This window comes from Piliocolobus tephrosceles, chromosome 2 (assembly GCF_002776525.5).
Source record: "Piliocolobus tephrosceles isolate RC106 chromosome 2, ASM277652v3, whole genome shotgun sequence".
Lineage (NCBI taxonomy): Eukaryota > Metazoa > Chordata > Mammalia > Primates > Cercopithecidae > Piliocolobus > Piliocolobus tephrosceles.
Window position 1 is genome coordinate 77378534 of NC_045435.1, and position 19755 is coordinate 77398288.

Here is a 19755-nt window from a genome sequence, read left to right on the forward strand (position 1 = left end):
TGCATGTTCAAAGCTAAAAGAAAAGAAAAGAAAAAATACACATATACAAATATTTGGAAGTGTTTTTACTATGTAAAACAAAATAATAAAAGGCCATACATTTGTTAAGCCACTGTGCAGTTAAATGATTGCCGTATCAATTTTCAGGGCACAAGTCAGGGTTCTGTGATGGGTCAGATTATAGACTTGGGAGTTACTGGCTCTACCACTTACTAGCATGGTGACCTGGGATAAATTCCTGAACACCTTTGTATGTCAAAGCCTCATCTGTACAATGGGGGTGATATTTATATGTGTTTTTTGGGTAGTTAAGAGGGTTAAATTCAATAATGCCAAATTCTAAGTGCACAGTATATTTTAATTTATAATTTTTGTACTCTTTCAATATAGATAAGAGTACATTGCTATTTAATTTTTAAATTGTTCTTCTGAAACATTTTGAGACAAACTGGGCATGTCTGCTTTCCTTGTGAAATTTTCATGCTACTTGTCCCTAAAGACAGATGGAAAAGCAGCTTTTTCTTGGGAGCCTGCTTGACTATTGACTTATGCAAGTTCTCTGTTTGGAAAGAAATGGTTGGCATAAACGTGAAGAAAAAAGTGATGGCTGTTGTTTTAGTATGGATGCTAGCTATTTACTTAAAAGACAACTGCAAGAAGTCCTGGCATCAGAGTCCTGGTATGAAGGGAGTTACAGGTAACCAGACCAAGTTACAGGTAACCAGACCAATTGTGTGCATGATTACTTTGAGGGCAGGGACTACATCTTGTCATCAGTGTAATCCCTACAGCACTTAGAAGAATTCTATGTGCATGATTGGTCCTCAGTAGTGCTTGTTATACTATATTTTACTGAAATGTGTTGATACACTGTTGATATTGTTCTTTGATTAGAAAAAGACAGGAAAACAAACATACAAAAAAACAAGAATTAGAGTAGAAAGCAGGTGAACAGGACTAAGAAAGTGTTCTGTTTTCCTTTTCTCAATTTTTAGTTCCAGAAAGACTGGCGACTGGGCTTTAATTTAACCTTTTAATTTGCTCTGCCATGTATAAAGTGCATTTCTCTCCACCACACATCTACTGGCAGAATGGTAACTGTATTAAAGAATGCGTAAAGGCAGGAGAATTTAGGTAATGAATGAATTTTGTTAAAATGGTCATGTGGGTAGAAGTATATTCAAGTAAATGTTTTCAAGGCCATACCAAAGCTGTCGAACACCACAGTTGGCTCTTAGATAAAAACTCTGAGTATAAGCCTACGATAGAGCTCCCCAAAGACAACTTTAATTAAAACCAAGAGTCTGCCCTTGTTTATTAGAACACATTAGTGACCTTCGTTTTATGTCATTTCATATTAAAAAGATATTATAATAAACTATTTCAAACAATGACAGTAATGTGAAATTCTCAGTATAGTAGGTGGTTGGTTGCATTTATTAGCAGTAAGTAGGAACAACCTTTCTGTTTCATGTACATAGATGTTACCATTCTCTTTTTTTGAGGTTAAATGCCATTGATCTATAACTTGGAATGTAAACTGTCTCTTAGCATTATTTAAAACCATATGTGATTATTGATATGCCAGAAAGAATGATTTGAAATAAATATATGAATTCACTGTGTTTAGAAACTGATGTGTTAGCATAAACTTTTAAAAAGCTTTAGCAGCTCAATTCTCTATTATGGAGCATCTACAAATCTTATCCAATTCCCTATTTTTTTTTTAGGAAAAATCGTGAAGCCCAGAAAAGGGATGTGACATCTCTCAGGCTGCAGTTTCTTAGTGGCAAAACCAGGACTAAAGCTCTGGACTTTTGACTCTCTAGCCTCTTTTCTTGATATCTTTCCGGCCTTTTAGTGCTTGAGTTGCAAAAAGGTGAACATGTATTATGATTTCATAATCATAGTTTATGACACTTTTAAAAAATGAATTTATTTCTGCAAGTACTTTGAACTCTCCAATGCGGAAGGTCAATTCTGTTATGATACCCCAGGTTTCTACTTCTCTCTCATTCCTCCACTTCAAACATCAACAGAAATAAGTCGATTCTTTGCTTGGGTCAGGATTAGCAAGGCAAAAAACAAAGCAACTTATTTTAATGATCATTTGATTGTTAGGGTCAGATATCTATTTACATTATTTCAAGTAAAAAGATATGTACTGGAAGAACATGGAGAGATCTTAAGGAACCCAACTGCAAAAATTGGTACAGCCCTCGTGGGAGGTGAGAGTTGTCAACAGGTCTCTCTCTCTCTCTTCGTCTCTCTCTTTCTCGCAGCTACTCTCATCTCTCATTTTGTTTGTAAGTCTGCTGCTCAGTTCTTCTGTTTCATTCTGCAGACCAGCTTTTTCTGATTTCTTGCCATTGTGTATGTGGACAATAATGGCTACCAGTACATCACTCTATCCCATCATTGTGTGACCAGGTTCAGTCTGTGTATCTGCTGGTTCAGAGATTTGAAATAAGAATCGGGACTGGTCTTTAGAGTACTTTTAAGCTAAGTGCTCTAAAGCTGGTTTCAATTTTAGAAGTTTTAAGCTGGAGGAGATTCCATAAGAAGGCAGTGTAGGCAGGGTGGGCAGATGGACTGATACACCCACTCCACTGCTCTTTAATTATAGACACTTGACAGTCACTTTAGAATTTATTTTTCTCTCAGTCACCTGCCAGTGACTTCTACAGATATTCCTGAGTCCCTCTAGCGGCATTCATGGGTAAATGGTTACTGAAATTTTTCATTACAGTCAGATATATTATACTTTGATGCCACTCTTGTCGTGGGTCATGTACTTTATTTACCTGGTTACCTAAGGTTATCTTAATTGTACTGTCTAAATTGTCTTAATTTAGATGCACTGTGCAGTCATTTAAGCACTAAGCTACAGTTCTTTAGTGTTTCTCTAGCTAAATAATAACACTGATTAGAATGGTTGGATTTATTGAACATCTGTAATACATTAGGCCAAGGAACCTGGACTGCTTCCATCTTCCATCTAGGGCCTTAGAGTCCTCTACTGGATCCTGTATATCTGGTCAGCAAGCAAAAGAAAAGAGAGCCTGGAGGAACACATGGGAAGATGTTTGGGGTCACAAATATAAAGCTGTATTTGCCAGGTTTGCTAAGATGGTTTACAAAATTTCATACATAGCTGTCTCATGTTACCTGAGAGCTACAGGTAGGATGCAACTCTGCTTTATCTATAGGGTGAGTATGTATCTGGTCTGTGTCTTCTCATTCCAGAACTCAGATAGAACAAACAGCCCCTATCTGGGACATACTGTGCATAAGGCGAGAGCAGAAGAGGAAGAGTCTGAGCAGAACTACACAATTGAATTTAAAGCTTCTCCTCGTATTTGTGTGGCACATGTTACTTCCACTTACATTCATTGGCCAGCCCAGTTAACATGGCCAAGCCTAGAATCAACAGGGCAGGGATGTATTCAATCTCCTATGTAAAAGGGAGATAGCAAATAATCGTGAACAGTGATAATTTACTACACACACACACACACACACACACACACACATTTCATGCGATTATCACAGCACTCTTAAAAGTGGATATTATCATTATTACACAGTTTATAAATTTAACAAATATATATGAGCACCTATTGTGTTCTAGATCCTGTGGCTCTTGAGAAAACAAGAGTCAAGTGAGGACTCTCCTATCCTTGTCTCTTATGCATTGGTAATACGAGTTTATTTTATTTAAAATGTTATCACTATCAGATATACTTTATTGTAAAACGAAAAGAATTCTCAAACTCTTTGGGATCAGGATCCCTCTGCACTCTTAAAAAATATTGAGATCCCAAAAGGACTTTTCTTTATGTGGGTTATAGCTCAATATTTACCATGTTGGAAATTAACACTGAGTGATTTTAAAGATATTTATTATTTAGAAATAATAATAAATCCATGACATGTTAGCATAAATACCTATAAAAACCTATACATAAAATATCTATATTTTCCAAAATTATACTTACAAAAATAATTTAGTGAAGAGTGAAATTATTTTACATTTTTGCAAATCTTTTTAATCTCTGGCTAAATATTATAGGACACAGGTAGATTTTCCTGTCTACCTCTAATTCAGTCTGTTGTGATATAATACATCATGCCACCTTTTGAAAAATGCCACTATATGCTGTAAGAGAATGAGAGTGAAAAACAAATAACATGTTAGTATTGTTATGAAAATGGTTTTGACCTCACTGAGTTCCTGAAGGGATCTTGCAGACCCTTAGCTATTCCCAGACTACTCTTTGAGAATCAAGAATCTCTTAACCATATTTTGAAAACTGCTATCTTAAAGTATACACTAAAAGCAAATACATGACATCCTCAGTACACTTTGAAAGTGTCACCATTCTGCTAATCTGTTTCATAAATTAGGTAGCTTTATCATTCAGGTGGGCTAACTGCTCTAACAGATAATCCCCAAATCCTAGTGGATCACTTAACACAGTAAAGCTTCATTTCTTGTTCATATCACAATTCATTGCAGGCTAACAATAGGAACTCTGTCCTGCAGTGTCATTTAGGGAGACCTAGGCTGCTTTCATATTCTAATCTAGGACTGCATAGTCTTCTGCTGGATCCTCCATAGCCCTTGTTTGTCAGCAGACAAGGGAAGAGAGAGCCTGAATGCTTTCATATTCTAATCTAGGACTGCATAGTCTTCTGCTGGATCTTCTATATCCCTTGTTTGTCAGCAAACAAGGGAAGAGAGAGCCTGAAGAATCACTTGGGAGGATGTTTGGGGTCAGGTTCCCCTGGCCAGAACTCATGTGTCACCTGTAAACCATTGCAGGCTAGGAAATGTAGTCTGGTTATATGCCCAGGAGAAAAGGAAACAACTGGGCTTAGCCAAGACACACCTGCCTCCACCAGAATAACCAATTTATTCTGATTATTCTTGTTCTGTACATAAATAAGTTAAAATTTGATTATTTGTTTTCAGCTTTTTTGCTGTTACAAAACTTAAGTGGCATACAGTGTAAAATAATAACACTTATGGTTTGAGACAAGTTATAGGGTCATGCAATCTAAAAATTTTTTTTAAAACTTTTTATTTTGAAATAATTTCAAACTTAAAGTTACAAAAATAGTACAAAGAACTACCATATACCTTTCACCCATATTCACCAGTTATTAACATTTTGCCACATTTGCCTTTACAGTTTTTTTGTATGTGTGTGATCCTGTGTGTGTATGTGTGTATACACATTTTTTTCCTCAAGCCATTTGAGAGTATGTTGTACACTTTGTACTCTTTTATTAAACACTTCAGTATATATTTACTAAGGACAAAGACATTCACTACATGACCACAGTACAATTTTCAAAACCATTTAACATTGATGCAGTACTGCTATCTATGGTATAGACATACTGTCCTTCATAGCAATTATGTTTTTGATCCAGAATTACACAGTACCTTTAGTTTTCACTTGTCTCCATTAATTTGTAATGGTTCCTCAGCCTTTCTGTGTCTTTCACATCAATGACACTGCTGAAAAGTACAGGTCAGTTATTTTGTAGAATGCCCCTTAATTGAGTTTGTCTGATGTTTTCTTATGATTAGATTCATGTTATGCATCTTTGGCAAAATATACTATAAAGTGATGTCATGTCCTTCTCAGTGCAGTTTATTGGTAGGCTTATGATGTTTACAGCTGATGTTAACTTCAACCACTTGGTTAAGGTGGTCTCTACCAGGTTTTCTCATAGTAAAGTTACTGTGTTTTTACTTTAATATTAGTTGAATCATTTGTGGGGATATAATTTGAGACTTTATAAGTATCTTCTTCCTCATTAAGCTCTCATTCACCAGGTTAGCATGATGATTCTTGCCTGAACTAATTATTACTGTAATGGTTACAAAATAAAGTGAATTTTTAAGTTATTTTCTAGTAACACATGGAAGAACCAAGTATAGTAGACATTTATTAGTTGTCTAACTAGCATACTTTGCCACATTTTCTCTTCCAAAAATTGTGTGATCTTTGTTTGGGTATCTCCCCTGGCCAGTGCAGCCTATGTGTGTCTAGTAAAATGGATCACAGTCTAGCCCCTGGAGTGAGCTTTGATTGATAGGTCAATTAGTGCATTTCATTTATTTGGCCACATTATTCTTTTAGGAATGGGAATCTGACCTATGCTGGGCCAGTTGAGTAACTTTTATGACTCTTGTTTGGGATGCTGGACTGGGCTGCACTCTGTTTGTAGCTGGCACCCATCCTGTGACCATGAGGACAGAACTGATACCAGATGGCAGAAAGAGAGAAACAGAGAAATTGGGTCATTGATGACAGCTTTGAGCAGCCGAATCAATCAGTCCTGAAGCCCGCCTTACCTCTGTGGTTTCCAATAATGTGAGCATTCCATTTAGGTGAATTAGCTCAAGCTGGATTTTCTATTAACTTTTGACATAAAAGAGTCCTAACTGATACTCTCATAAGTAAATGCTAATCACTGTTTAACCTGGAATTTAAAAAGTTGTGAGGAGGATGTATGAGACTTTTCCGGTATCCAACAATGACCAAAAAATGGATGTAGGGTTTTTTGTTTAGTTTGTTTCTCCTCAGCTTAGTGATGGAACCATGTCGTAGGTCACTAAAGATTATAATATCAGAATCAGCAGTGCATACTCCATTTGCCAAAAGGCACTTGAGTTAATTTTTAGTAGTAAAGTTGCCAAAGTTGTGTGATGGGACTAGTGTCGTTTGGACTCATTTCTGTTCACCACACCAACTTGAGTGAATTAAAGCACAGTGGGAGCTTCAAGCGCAAGTTTGTTGGGATTTCACAGGAAGCTCACGGACAGTGATGCAGCTGGGCGTGGAAGCCAGTACTAGAAAGCCTTAAGCACTCTCCATCTTTCATCTCAGCTTTTTCTGTGTTTTGCTCCATGTCCAGTCCACCAGGCAATTTCAAAATTCCTAGAGGGAGAATATGATTGTGTTAGTTTGTGTCAGGCATTTACCCCTATTCAGTTCAGTTGTGCCCATTAGTGTAAAAATGGTTTTAGAAGACCTAGCCCTGTGGGTAAAGGGAAGATTTCAGAGGGTGAGTCAGGAAGAGACTCCAGAGTTGGCCACTAGAGAAACATCTGTGGATGCCACAGGCAGCTGAGGGCATAATTGTAAATAGGAAGATTTGGTTTGTGATGCCTTTCTTCTTCCCTTTCAGGACCCGTCTCTTCATCATTAGCGTGTGTTTCTCTCATTTGAATTCTTGCTAAGATGCTAACTAATAAGATCTTAAGGATTGGATTATAAGCACTTCCAGGATGCTTTCTGTTGTTATTGTTTTACTAAGGCAGTAGTTCTTAAAGTGTAGTTCCTGCATGAGCGGCATTGGCAAGGTTGGAACTTGTTAGAACTGCAAATTCTCAGGCCCCACCCCAGACCTACTGAGAGAGAAACTGGAGATGACCCAGCAATCTGTGGGTTAAAAAACTGTTTTTAAACATTTTTAGTTAACAAGTAACAATTGTACATACCTGTGGGACACGGATTCCATATACATGTATTTCAATGTATATATACAATGTGTAATGATTAGAGTAATTAACATCCATTACCTCATTTATTATTTCTTTGTATAATGAACATTCACAATCCTTTTTCTAGCTTTTTGAAAATATACAGTAAATTGCAATTAATTGTCTTCACCCTACAGTGCTACAAAACACCAAAACTCATTTCTCCTATCTAGCTGTACTTTTGCGTCTGTTAACCAACTGCTTCCCATACCCTTCCCATCTTCCCATACCTAAAATTCTACTCTCTGTTTCCATGAGCTTAGATTTCTTGTTGGTCCTCACATATGAGTGACAGCATCTTTCTGTTGTCACTTAGTTCACTTAACATAATGTCTGAACTTAGTTCACTTAACATAATGTCCTCCATCCTCATCCATGTTGCTACCAATGACAGGATTTCACCCTATTTATGGCTGGATAGTATTCCATTGTGTATATATACACCACATTTTCTTTGTTCATTCATTCATTGATGGACACTTAAGTTGATTCTGTATCTCAGCTATCTCTCAGCAGTCCATATATTTAACAGGTCATTCAGGTGATCCTGATACACTTGAAGTTTAAGAACCACTCATGTAGGGAATTCCCAAAAACCCACCAGGTAGCCAGAACCCGGGATCTGGCTTCTTCCCAGCATTTTGTCCCAGCTTGGGGATCCATTGGTACTGCTTGGATATGGAAATGTGGTCATATGTTCCCTGCCCATTGCTTCAAAAGAGAGTCCCAACCTCGGCCTTCTAAAGAGTCAAACAGACTTCAACAGCAGAAAGGTTGTTGTCCCCAGCACTAAAGCCTCCATCTCCTTGGTTTAGCCTTGAGAACAGACTACCATGTGTCTGGCATTTTTTAGAAATTTGCCATCTTATGGAAAGAAGTCTGGATGTCTGTGAGGCCTTGTTCTAAGACTGTGTATGTACTTTTATGAAAGACATTCAGGAACACAACTAATTCCTAAAGTGAGGTAAATGTGAATAAACTAGAGGATTAGATCTGCTGTTTCTAGGGGCCTATAGCCCTTCTTCCTCCTCCACCCTCCAACCCTCCTCCTTCCTCTTTCCTTCTTTTCCTCTTCCTTTTTCTTTCTCCCATTTTCTGCCATTTCATTTCTTCTTTCTCTTCCTTTTCTCCATAATTGTTTTCCCTCTTTCCCTTGCTTTTCTTCTCTTTGTCCTCTCTTCCCTTCCATCTATCTTTATTCTTGCCCTTTGCCTTTCACTTTTATTCCTCTTGTTCCAAATTTTTCTTTTCCTTCTTCCTTTCCTTCTCATTTCTTATCACTCTTCAGCTACACTTCTACTCTTGTGGAAGTAAACTTACTCAACAAGAGAAAGTGGGTGCCTGAGGGCCATAGGAAATGGTAAATGCTATTTCTATCATCATGGCTGCAGACATCTTTAGACACCCAAGGCACCTGCAGGATTATTCAGTGTCTGAGCCTGCCTCGTCCCACACCTGTTCAGCAAGAACTCAACCTTAGGCTCTTCAACCTTTAGTCCCTTCATCCTCACTACTCCACTCACATGCTAACCTCAGAAATGAGCTTGCACTGTCCTGTACTGGTAAATGTTTAACACTTGGCTCTGGGGTGGTGATGGAGTATTGAGGGTCCTGATGCTTACTTAGTACTTGATAGTTTCTGTGGTGTAAATACTCCCACCATGGCTGCTTTCAAGCTACCAATCTGACATCACTGAATGTGGAGCTGGGTGGAGATGCTCACCATGGAGCCTCACAAACCAGTCAAGCGTACTACTAAGGAGGGCCTTACACAGCCATGGTCCATAGGTAGTACTACTGCCTTCCACCATTATGTAGTACTATCACCATATGTAGTACTACTGCCTTCCACAATTAATGCAGATAATTGAAGGTTAGCCATTAGTAAATAAATTACTCTCATTTGAAACATGAGATGTCTGTTAACTCCTTAACAGACTCATTTTTTTTGACAGCCATTGAGATAATTAAAGGCAGCAGCATATTATAATTGCCACAACACTACCTTTTAGTTTGATTAAATAAAATTTAACTGCAAGTACTGTCAAAAATTATTTAGGCCTTTCAACTGTTACCCTCTTTTTACTTGTGAGTCTGAGCTTGATATCCCTATGAATTGACAATACTATATGGATTATAGATATCGTTAAGTTTCCGTTAATATTTAGTTAAAAAGTGGAATATTATCCAGTCACCTTATCTTTTTTATTTGCATTCTACATCATCTCTGGTGGATTTTTATTATTTTTAAGTAGCTTCACATTATGTTTTATGATACATTTCTTCCTGTAACAGTTTTGCATACAGATGGAAATGTTGGAAATCTAGTTTAAGGTTGATCTTTTTTTCCCATTTTGTTATGTGATTGATCTGGTCAGTGAACAAGAAATTCTTCAAGGCCATCCATCACTCTAGGCAGCAGCTGAACTAAACCTTCTAACTCACTGCTTGCAGTCAGTCATGCAAGATTTGGGTTATAAATATTGAATGTGCAAACAACTGTTTAAATTAGCTGTCCTATCTGTTTTATGCAATTTCAGTAGAAAAGCAAGCTGATATATTGTTTAGTGGCAAGCAGTAGAAGACAGTGAATTCAGTATTATCCTTCCATACGTCATTGAATTCATCCTGTTGGCAAATATTTAAAATAGTTAGATCAAATTAATTTTCATTCCCTTAAGTTAAATGAGAACTAAGGCAACTGAGCATGTAATTTATGTAGTTTTTTTTGGTTTTTATATTCAAACAGTAGGAAGACTGTTAGTAATTGTACATGTAGCCATCTGTCATAAATATGGTAGCCAATTGTTAAATGCTTAGTTCTGTGAATTTTGTTACCTCTTTGCAATAACAAAAATAGCTTAATATTTGGAAAATATTTGGGCAGGAAGGAAAATAGCAACTGGCTTATCCTACTATTCCTGGTAAGCATCTAAAATATTGAATATGTGCAGGTGTTAGTACTTCTGCTACTTGGAGTTGTAACAAATCTCCATACTTTCACTGGTATTGATATATGTAATAGATAAAATGCAAACCATTTGTAGTGACTCCTAAAAGCCTTTTTGTGTGTAATGAATTTAGGTAAACTTCGATAATTGCTCTCTGTGTTTAAAATTTATTTTTCAATTATATGATGCTGGGAACATCCTTTCAAGTAGCAGACATGTATCTAAGCCTACATAAATAACATAAGTGAACTGCTTACCAAAGAGAAGACTGTTCAGTAGCATGTGTCTCTTAGTAGTTGGATCACAATCTAACATAAAACTTGGACAAGATTATAAGTTACTTCCTGTGACAAACACTCCTCCATTTTTCTCTTCTTTCTTGAACAGAATTTTGGTCAGGGTAGCAATGAGCCCAGCTAAATAGACTCACTTTCCTAGAGCCCTTGTAGCTAGCAATGGTCACATAACCTAGCAACGATCGATGAAGTGCAAGTGGAATTCTATGGCAGGGTCTCTGAAGAGAGCATTTTAAAAGGGACAGACTCAGCTAATTTGCTCCTTTAGCCCTTTGTCTTTTGGTGTGTTGCTCTCTCCTGTGATACACTTCTTTTTATGATTTAACATCTAAGTCTTCAGGAAATTATGCATTCTGTCTTTTAAAACAGTGTCTGCTTTAGAATTATAAAATTAAACTTTTACTTATGTCGTTATGTGGAAATAAATTGAACCAGCCTTACCGTATTAATAAACCACATTACATACAAATGTAAGAACAGTACTGGTGAATAATTTTAGTGATAACAGTTGCAACTGCAGGGGAAAAAAAGAATTTTCTTAATCTCATCTCTCAAGTCTTATTTCTCTTTTTAATTTCTACTTCCTTTTTCTTTGACCAATTGCTGTGTTTTCTTACCCTTCAAGTGCCTGTAGTCCGGTGGAAGAGGCCAATTTATAAACAATTATAATGCAGTGTTATAAGTTCTAGAAATATGTGTCTAAAATGCAAATCTGATTTTATTATTTTCTTACTTAAAAGCTTTCCATGAGCTTTAATGTGGTATTGAAGGTCTTTTCATTCTGGCTCCAATAGCCTTGTCCAGTCTTCCCTCCTTTCTTTCTCTCAGCGTATTTCCTCAGCCTTATGCTGTCTACAACCACTGGACTCTTGGTAGGATCCGGAAACTATCACATAGTGTCATTCTTTCATATCCTTGTGTATCCTTTCACTTCTGTACCCTTTTTTTTCATCTCCATCTGTGAAATCCCACTCATTCTTCAAAACTGACTTGTCTTTACGGTGTTCCGTGACTCTTCCAAGTTGAGTTAATGACTACTTCATCTTCTATGCTTCTCATAACATTCTTTTTATACTTCTATGATAGCATTTATTCAGTCAATTTATAGTTACAGGTCTGTCCTTCCTAGTAGACTGTGAGTTCTATGAAGAGATAAGCTATGCTTTATTTTGAAGTGCCAGTATCTTAGCAAGTGCCTGGAAAGGAGTAAATACTCAAGATGTTCGGTATGTTTTTATAACAAGTAAATAAATTTAAACTCTCTGCACCTTTCATTGAGTACTAGGATTAATTATTCATAATTAATTATTTACCTGTTCCTTAAATGTATCCCTGTGAAAGAAATGCTGCTGGTGATGAAATAATCTTCATCAATTACCTAATGAATAATTGTCCATCTGGGTCATCTCTGCATCTGCTTTTACTCTAACCTATGACTATGGTTTTCTTGCTTCTTTGTATGTCTTTTATTTTTGGATTATATACCATACAGTGTGTGAAAGAAAAGTAAATTCTGAAATAATTAACACTTACCTCCAGAAAAGAGCATATCCCTTTCTCTTTTAGGCTGATGGAAGTGGATGCTGAGTCAGTCTGTGATTAGGCTGAGTCTGGGTTTTTTGCAGCTTCATTTGATTTAGTTTTTTACTACCTTCAAGTCTTTTGAGGGTGAAGTCAGATAGTTCCCTTTAGTAGGGCTTGAATCTGACAGCAGGTAAGATTTGTCACATTTACAGATATGTGACCAACTTTCCAAAGTGTGGGGGTCTTGCTGCAACATCTATCACCCCATTAATCTCCAGGGTTGATTTGGCTGATCTGGCTGGCTAAGTGGGTGATCCCTTCCTCCCTCACCACTCCATGTGTGTCCCTCTGAAGCTGTAAGCTTGGTCAAAGACGATTTTCCTTAATAGGGGAGGACTGTTCTTCAGTCATGAGTATAGGAGTGGCTGAGCTCCCCTTTGAACAAGCTCTCAAACTATGGGGTTCTTTCTCTACTTTGTAGCCCAGATACCGGCTCATTGGACCATTAGGGAGTTCTCTTTGTTTCTTTGTCTGTCCCTGGCTTCCTGAACCTTGGGAAGTCTTTTCTCCCCCTATTGTCTGACCTAAGCCTACCTACCAATAAAGGTTGCCCTATACTCTGAAGGCCTAGAATTCCTTGGAGAGGTCTCCTTCACCTCTCCTGACCACTCCCAGCCTCCAATAGCTGAAATCTCAGAGTGCCTCAGGTGAATTTCCACTCTCCTTTTCCACTCTCCACATTCCTGAGCACTTAAAGACCCACAGGAAAAAGTTGGCAGGCAAGTGCAGAATTGCTTTGTAGGTGGGGCTTCTTGGAATTCTAATCCATCAAGTCAGCCTGCATGTAGCTGTGAAAAGTTTGGCTGTTTTTTCTTACCCCCATCCTTGGCTGATTCCCTGTCCTTCTCTTGTCGTGTTAGAGATAAGAACAGCCATGGGTCTTTCCTCTGAAGCACCTATTCATTTGTGAAATGTAGTTCATTTAGGTCTTTTTGTATCTCACTCTCTGGTGGATTCTTTTTGTTCTCAAGTGTTCATAATTTTATTTAAGCTCCCAACCCAAATGTCCATCAGCAGGTAAACAGATAAGCAAAATGCTATACACCCATATAATGGAATACTGCTCAGCAGTTGCGAACAAACCACTGATACATTAAACCACATGGTTGCATTTTAAAACATCATGCTGAGTTAAATAAGGCAGATATGAAAATGTATTATTATTTGATTATATTTGTATGAAATTATAGAAAATGCAAACAGACTGCAATTAGATCAGTATTTGCCAATGCCAGGTGCCCAGAAAGAAAGACTGAATTAATTTGAAGGTGTACCAGGACAATTTTGGGGTTCATGGAAATGTTCTACAAATTAATTATAATGGTAATTAAATATATGCATACAGTTGTCAAAATTCACCAAAATGTACACTTAACATGGGTGCATTTTATTGTATCTACATTTTATCTTATTATATTCTATTTTAGTAGTTTTTGGGGAACAGGTGGATTTTGATTACATGGATAAATTCTTTAGCAGTGGTTTCTGAGATTTTGGTGTACCCATCATCCAAGCAGTGTACACTGTACCCAACACATAGTCTTTTATACCTCACCCCTCCTCCCAACCCTCCCATGTCCACGAAGTCCATTATATCTTATACCTTTGCATCCTCATAGCTCATCTCCCATTTATAAGTGAAAACATACACTATTTGGTTTTCCATTCCTGAGTTACTTCACTTAAGGTAATGGTCTCCAGTTTCATCCAGGTTGCTGTGAATTCCATTATTTCTTTCATTTTTGTGGCTGAGTAGTATTCCTTGGTGTATATTTACCACATTTTCTTTATCCACTTATTGGTTGATAGGTATTTAGGTAGTTCCATATTTTTGCAGTTGCAAATTGGTTCTGCTATAAACGTGTGTCTTTTTCATATAATGACTTCTTTTCCTTTGAGTAGATACCCAGTAGTGGGATTGCTGGATTGAATGGTGGTTCTACTTTTAATTATCTAAATAATCTCCACACTGTTTTCTGTAGTGGTTGTACTAGTTTACACTCCCATCAGCAGTGTAAAAGTGTTCCCTTTTCATCACATCTGCCCCAACATCTATTCTTTTTTGTTTTTTTAATTATGGCCATTCTTGCAGGAGTAAGGTGGTATCTTATTGTGGTTTTAATTTGCATTTCCCAGACAATGATGTTGAGCATTTTTTATATGTTTGTTGACCATTTGTATATCTTCTTGTGAGAATTGTTCACTCATGTCCTTTGCCTATTTTTTGATGGGACTATTTATTTATTTTCTCACTAAATTGTTTGAATTCCTTATACATTCTAGATACTAGTCCTTTGTTGGATGCATAATTTGCGAATATTTTCTCCCATTCTGTGGGTTGTCAGTTTACTTAGCTGATTATTTGTTTTGCTGTGCAGAAACTTTTTAGTTTAATTAGGTTCCATCTATTTTTGCTTTGTGGCATTTGCTTTTGGGGTCTTAGTCATGAATTCTTTGTCTAAGCCAACGTCCAGAAGAGTTTTTGATGATATCTTCTAGAATATTTTTTGGTTTCAAGTCTTACATTTAAGTCTTTGATCCATCTTGAGTTGATTTTTTTTTTAAGGTGAGAGATGGGGATCCAGTTTTATTCTTCTACATGTGTCTTGCCAGTTTTCCTAGTACCATTTATTGATGTCCTTTTCCTAATTTACGTTTTTGTTTGCTTCGTCAAAGATCAGGTAGCTGTAAGTATTTGGCTTTATTTCTGGGTTCTCTATTCTGTTTCATTGGTCTGCATGCCAGTTTTCATACTAGTACTATACTGTTTCGGTACCTATAGCCTTGTATTATAATTTGAAGTTAGGTAATGTGATACCTCCAGATTTGTTCTTTTTGCTTAGTCTTTTTTTATTATACTTTAAGTTCTAGGGTACATGTGCACAACGTGCAGGTTTCTTACATATGTATACATGTGCCATGTTGGTGTGCTGCACCCATTAACTCGTCATTTACATTAGGTATATCTCCTAATGTTATCCCTCCCCGCTACCCCCTCCCCACAATAGGACCTGGTGAGTGAGGTTCCCCTTCCTGTGTCCAAGTGATCTCATTGTTCAATTCCCACCTATGAGTGAGAACATGCGGTGTTTGGTTTTCTGTTCTTGCGATAGTTTGCTGAGAATGATGGTTTCCAGCTGCATCCATGTCCCTACAAAGGACACGAAATCATCCTTTTTCATGGCTGCATAGTATTCCGTGGTGTATCTGTGCCACATTTTCTTAATCCAGTCTGTCACTGATGGACATTTGGGTTGATTCCAAGTCTTTGCTATTGTGAATAGTGCCACAATAAACATACGTGTGCATGTGTCTTTATAGCAGCATGACTTCAAATCCTCTGGGTATATCCCCAGTAATGGGATGTCCGGGTCAAATGGTATTTCTAGTTCTAGATCCTTGAGGAATCGCCACACTGTTTTCCACAATGGTTGAACTAGTTTACAGTCCCACCAACAGTGTAAAAGTGTTCCTATATCTCCACGTCCTCTCCAGCACCTGTTGTTACCTGATTTTTTAATGATTGCCATTCTAACAGGTGTGAGATGGTATCTCATTGTGGTTTTGATTTGCATGTTTCTGATGGCAAGTGATGATGAGCATTTTTTCATATGTCTGTTGGCTGTATGAATGTCTTCTTTTGAGAAGTGTCTGTTCATATCCTTTGCCCACTTTTTGATGGGGTTGTTTGTTTTTTTCTTGTAAATTTGTTTGAGTTCTTTGTAGATTCTGGATATTAGGCCTTTGTCAGATGAGTAGATTGCAAAAATTTTCTCCCATTCTGTAGGTTGCCTGTTCACTCTGATGGTAGTTTCTTTTGCTGTGCAGAAGCTCTTTAGTTTAATTAGATCCCATTTGTCAATTTTGGCTTTTGTTGCCATTGCTTTTGGTGTTTTAGACATGAAGTCCTTGCCCATGCCTATGTCCTGAATGGTACTACCTAGGTTTTCTTCTAGGGTTTTTATGGTATTAGGTCTAACATTTAAGTCTCTAATCCAGCTTGAATTAGTTTTCATATAAGGAGTAAGGAAAGGATCCAGTTTCAGCTTTCTACTTATGGCTAGCCAATTTTCCCAGCACCATTTATTAAATAGGGAATCCTTTCCCCATTTCTTGTTTTTGTCAGGTTTGTCAAAGATCAGATGGCTGTAGATGTGTGGTCTTATTTCTGAGGACTCTGTTCTGTTCCATTGGTCTATATCTCTGTTTTGGTACCAGTACCATGCTGTTTTGGTTACTGTAGCCTTGTAGTATAGTTTGAAGTCAGGTAGCGTGATGCCGACAGCTTTGTTCTATTGGCTTAGGAATGTCTTGGCAATGCGGGGTCTTTTTTGGTTCCATATGAACTTTAAAGCAGTTTTTTCCAATTCTGTGAAGAAAGTCATTGGTAGCTTAATGGGAATGGCATTGAATCTATAAATAACCTTGGGCAGCATGGCCATTTTCACAATATTGATTATTTCTATCCATGAGCATGGTATGTTCTTCCATTTGTTTGTGTCCTCTTTTATTTCACTGAGCAGTGGTTTGTAATTCTCCTTGAAGAGATCCTTTACATCCCTTGTAAGTTGGATTCCTAGGTGTTTTATTCTCTTTGAAGCTATTGTGAATGGGAGTTCATTCATAATTTGGCTCTCTGTTTGTCTGTTAGTGGTGTATAAGAATGCTCATGATTTTTGCACATTGATTTTGTATCCTGAGACTTTGCTGAAGTTACTTATCAGCTTAAGGAGATTTTGGGCTGAGATGATGGGATTTTCTAAATATACAATCATGTCATCTGCAAACAGGGACAATTTGACTTCTTTTCCTAACTGAATACCCTTTGTTTCTTTCTCCTGCCTGATTGCCCTAGCCAGAACTTCCAACACTATGTTGAATAGGAGTGGTGAGAGAGGGCATCGTTGTCTTGTGCCAGTTTTCAGAGGGAATGCTTCCAGTTTTTGCCCATTCAGCATGATATTGGCTGTGGATTTGTCATAAATAGCTCTTATTATTTTGAGATATGTTCCATCAATACCGAATTTATTGAGAGTTTTTAGCATGAAGGGCTGTTGAATTTTGTTAAAGGCCTTTTCTGCATCCATTGAGATAATCGTGTGGTTTTTGTCTTTGGTTCTGTTTATGTGCCAGATTATGTTTATTGATTTGCATATGTTGAACCAGTCTTGCATCCCAGGGATGAAGCCCACTTGATCATGGTGGATAAACTTTTTGATGTGCTGCTGGATTCGGTTTGCCAATATTTTATTGAGGATTTTTGCATTGATGTTCATCAGGGATATTCATCTAAAATTATCTTTTTTTGTTGTGTCTCTGCCAGGCTTTGGTATCAGGATGATGTTGGCCTCATAAAATGAATTAGGGAGGATTCCCTCTTTTTCTATTGATTGGAATAGTTTCAGAAGGAATGGTACCAGCTCCTCCTTGTACCTCCGGTGGAATTCGGCTGTGAATCCATCTGGTCCTGGACTTTTTTTGGTTGGTAGGCTATTAATTATTGCCTCAATTTCAGAGCCTGCTATTGGTCTATTCAGGGATTCAACTTCTTCCTGGTTTAGTCTTGGGAGAGTGTAAGTGTCCAGGAAATTATCCATTTCTTCTAGGTTTTCTAGTTTTTTTTTTTTTTTTTTGAGGCGGAGTCTCGCTCTGTCGCCCGGACTGGAGTGCAGTGGCCGGATCTCAGCTCACTGCAAGCTCCGCCTCCCGGGTTTATGCCATTCTCCTGCCTCAGCCTCCCGAGTAGCTGGGACTACAGGCGTCCGCCACCTCGCCCGGCTAGTTTTTGTATTTTTAGTAGAGACGGGGTTTCACCGTGTTAGCCAGGATGGTCTCGATCTCCTGACCTCGTGATCCGCCCGTCTCGGCCTCCCAAAGTGCTGGGATTACAGGCTTGAGCCACCGCGCCCGGCCGGTTTTCTAGTTTATTTGTGTAGAGGTGTTTGTAGTATTCTGTGTTGGTAGTTTGTATTTCTGTGGGATCAGTGGTGATATCCCCTTTATCATTTTTTATTGCATCTATTTGATTCTTCTGTGTTTTCTTCTTTATTAGTCTTACTAGTAGTCTATCAATTTTGTTGATCTTTTCAAAAAACTAGCTCCTGGATTCATTGATTTTTTGGAGGGTTTTTCGTGTCTCTATCTCCTTCAGTTCTGCTCTGATCTTAGTTATTTCTTGCCTTCTGCTAGCTTTTGAATGTGTTTGCTCTTGCTTCTCTAATTCTTTTAATTGTGATGTTAGGGTGTCAAGTTTAGATCTTTCTGCTTTCTCTTGTGTGTGTTTAGTGGTATAAATTTCCCTCTACACACTGCTTTAAATGTGTCCCAGAGATTCTGGTATGTTGTATCTTTGCTCTCATTGGTTTCAAAGAACATCTTTATTTCTGCCTTCATTTTGTTATGTACCCAGTAGTCATTCAGAAGCAGGTTGTTCAGTTTCCATGTAGTTGAGTGGTTTTGATTGATTTTCTGAGTCCTGAGTTCTAGTTTGATTGCACTGTGGTCTGAGAGACAGTTTGTTATAATTTCTGTTCTTTCACTTTTGCTGAGGAGTGCTTTACTTCCAACTATGTGGTCAATTTTGGAATAAGTGCGATGTGCTGCTGAGAAGAATGTATATTCTGTTGCTTTGGGGTGGCGAGTTCTGTAGATGTCTATTAGGTCCGCTTGGTGCAGAGTTGAGTTCAATTCCTGGATATCCTTGTTAACTTTCTGCCTCATTGAACTGTCTAATGTTGACAGTGGGGTGTTAGAGTCTCTTGTTATTATTGTATGGGAGTCTAAGTCTCTTTGTAAGTCTCTAAGGACATGCTTTATGAGTCTGGGTACTCCTGTATTGCGTGCCTATATATTTAGGATAGTTAGCTCTTCCTGATGAATTGATCCCTTTACCATTATGTAATGGCCTTCTTTGTCTCTTTTGATCTTTGATGGTTTGAAGTCTGTTTCACAGAGACTAGTATTGCAACCCCTGCTTTTTTTTGTTTTCCATTTGCTTGGTAGATCTTCCTCCATCCCTTTATTTTGAGCCTATGTGTGCCTCTGCATATGAGATGGGTCTCCTGAATACAGCAAACTGATGGATCTTGACTCTTTATCCAATTTGCCAGTCTGTGTCTTTTAATTGGAGCATTTAGTCCATTTACATTTAAGGTTAATTTTGTTATGTGTGAACTTGATCCTGTCATTATGATATTAGCTGGTTATTTTGCTCGTTAGTTGATGCAGCTTCTTCTTAGCATTGATGGACTTTACATTTTGGCATGTTTTTGCAATGGCTGGTACCTGTTGTTCCTTTCCCTGTTTAGTGCTTCCTTCAGGATCTCTTGTACGGCAGGCCTGGTGGTGACAAAATCTCTAAGCA

At 37.7% G+C, this 19755-nt stretch overlaps 1 protein-coding gene and 1 long non-coding RNA gene across 2 annotated transcripts in view; one reads left to right on the forward strand and one right to left on the reverse strand.

Moving 5' to 3' along the window:
• C2H3orf67 (chromosome 2 C3orf67 homolog) overlaps positions 1–19755 on the forward strand; it is a 303609-nt gene that overhangs the window by 23767 nt on the left and 260087 nt on the right. The gene's annotated exons all lie outside the window — the stretch shown is intronic.
• LOC111533995 overlaps positions 5076–19755 on the reverse strand; it is a 204425-nt gene continuing 189745 nt past the window's right edge. The window contains exon 3 of the long non-coding RNA XR_002729010.2: positions 5076–6956. This is a non-coding gene — a long non-coding RNA (uncharacterized LOC111533995). The remainder of the gene's footprint in view (positions 6957–19755) is intronic.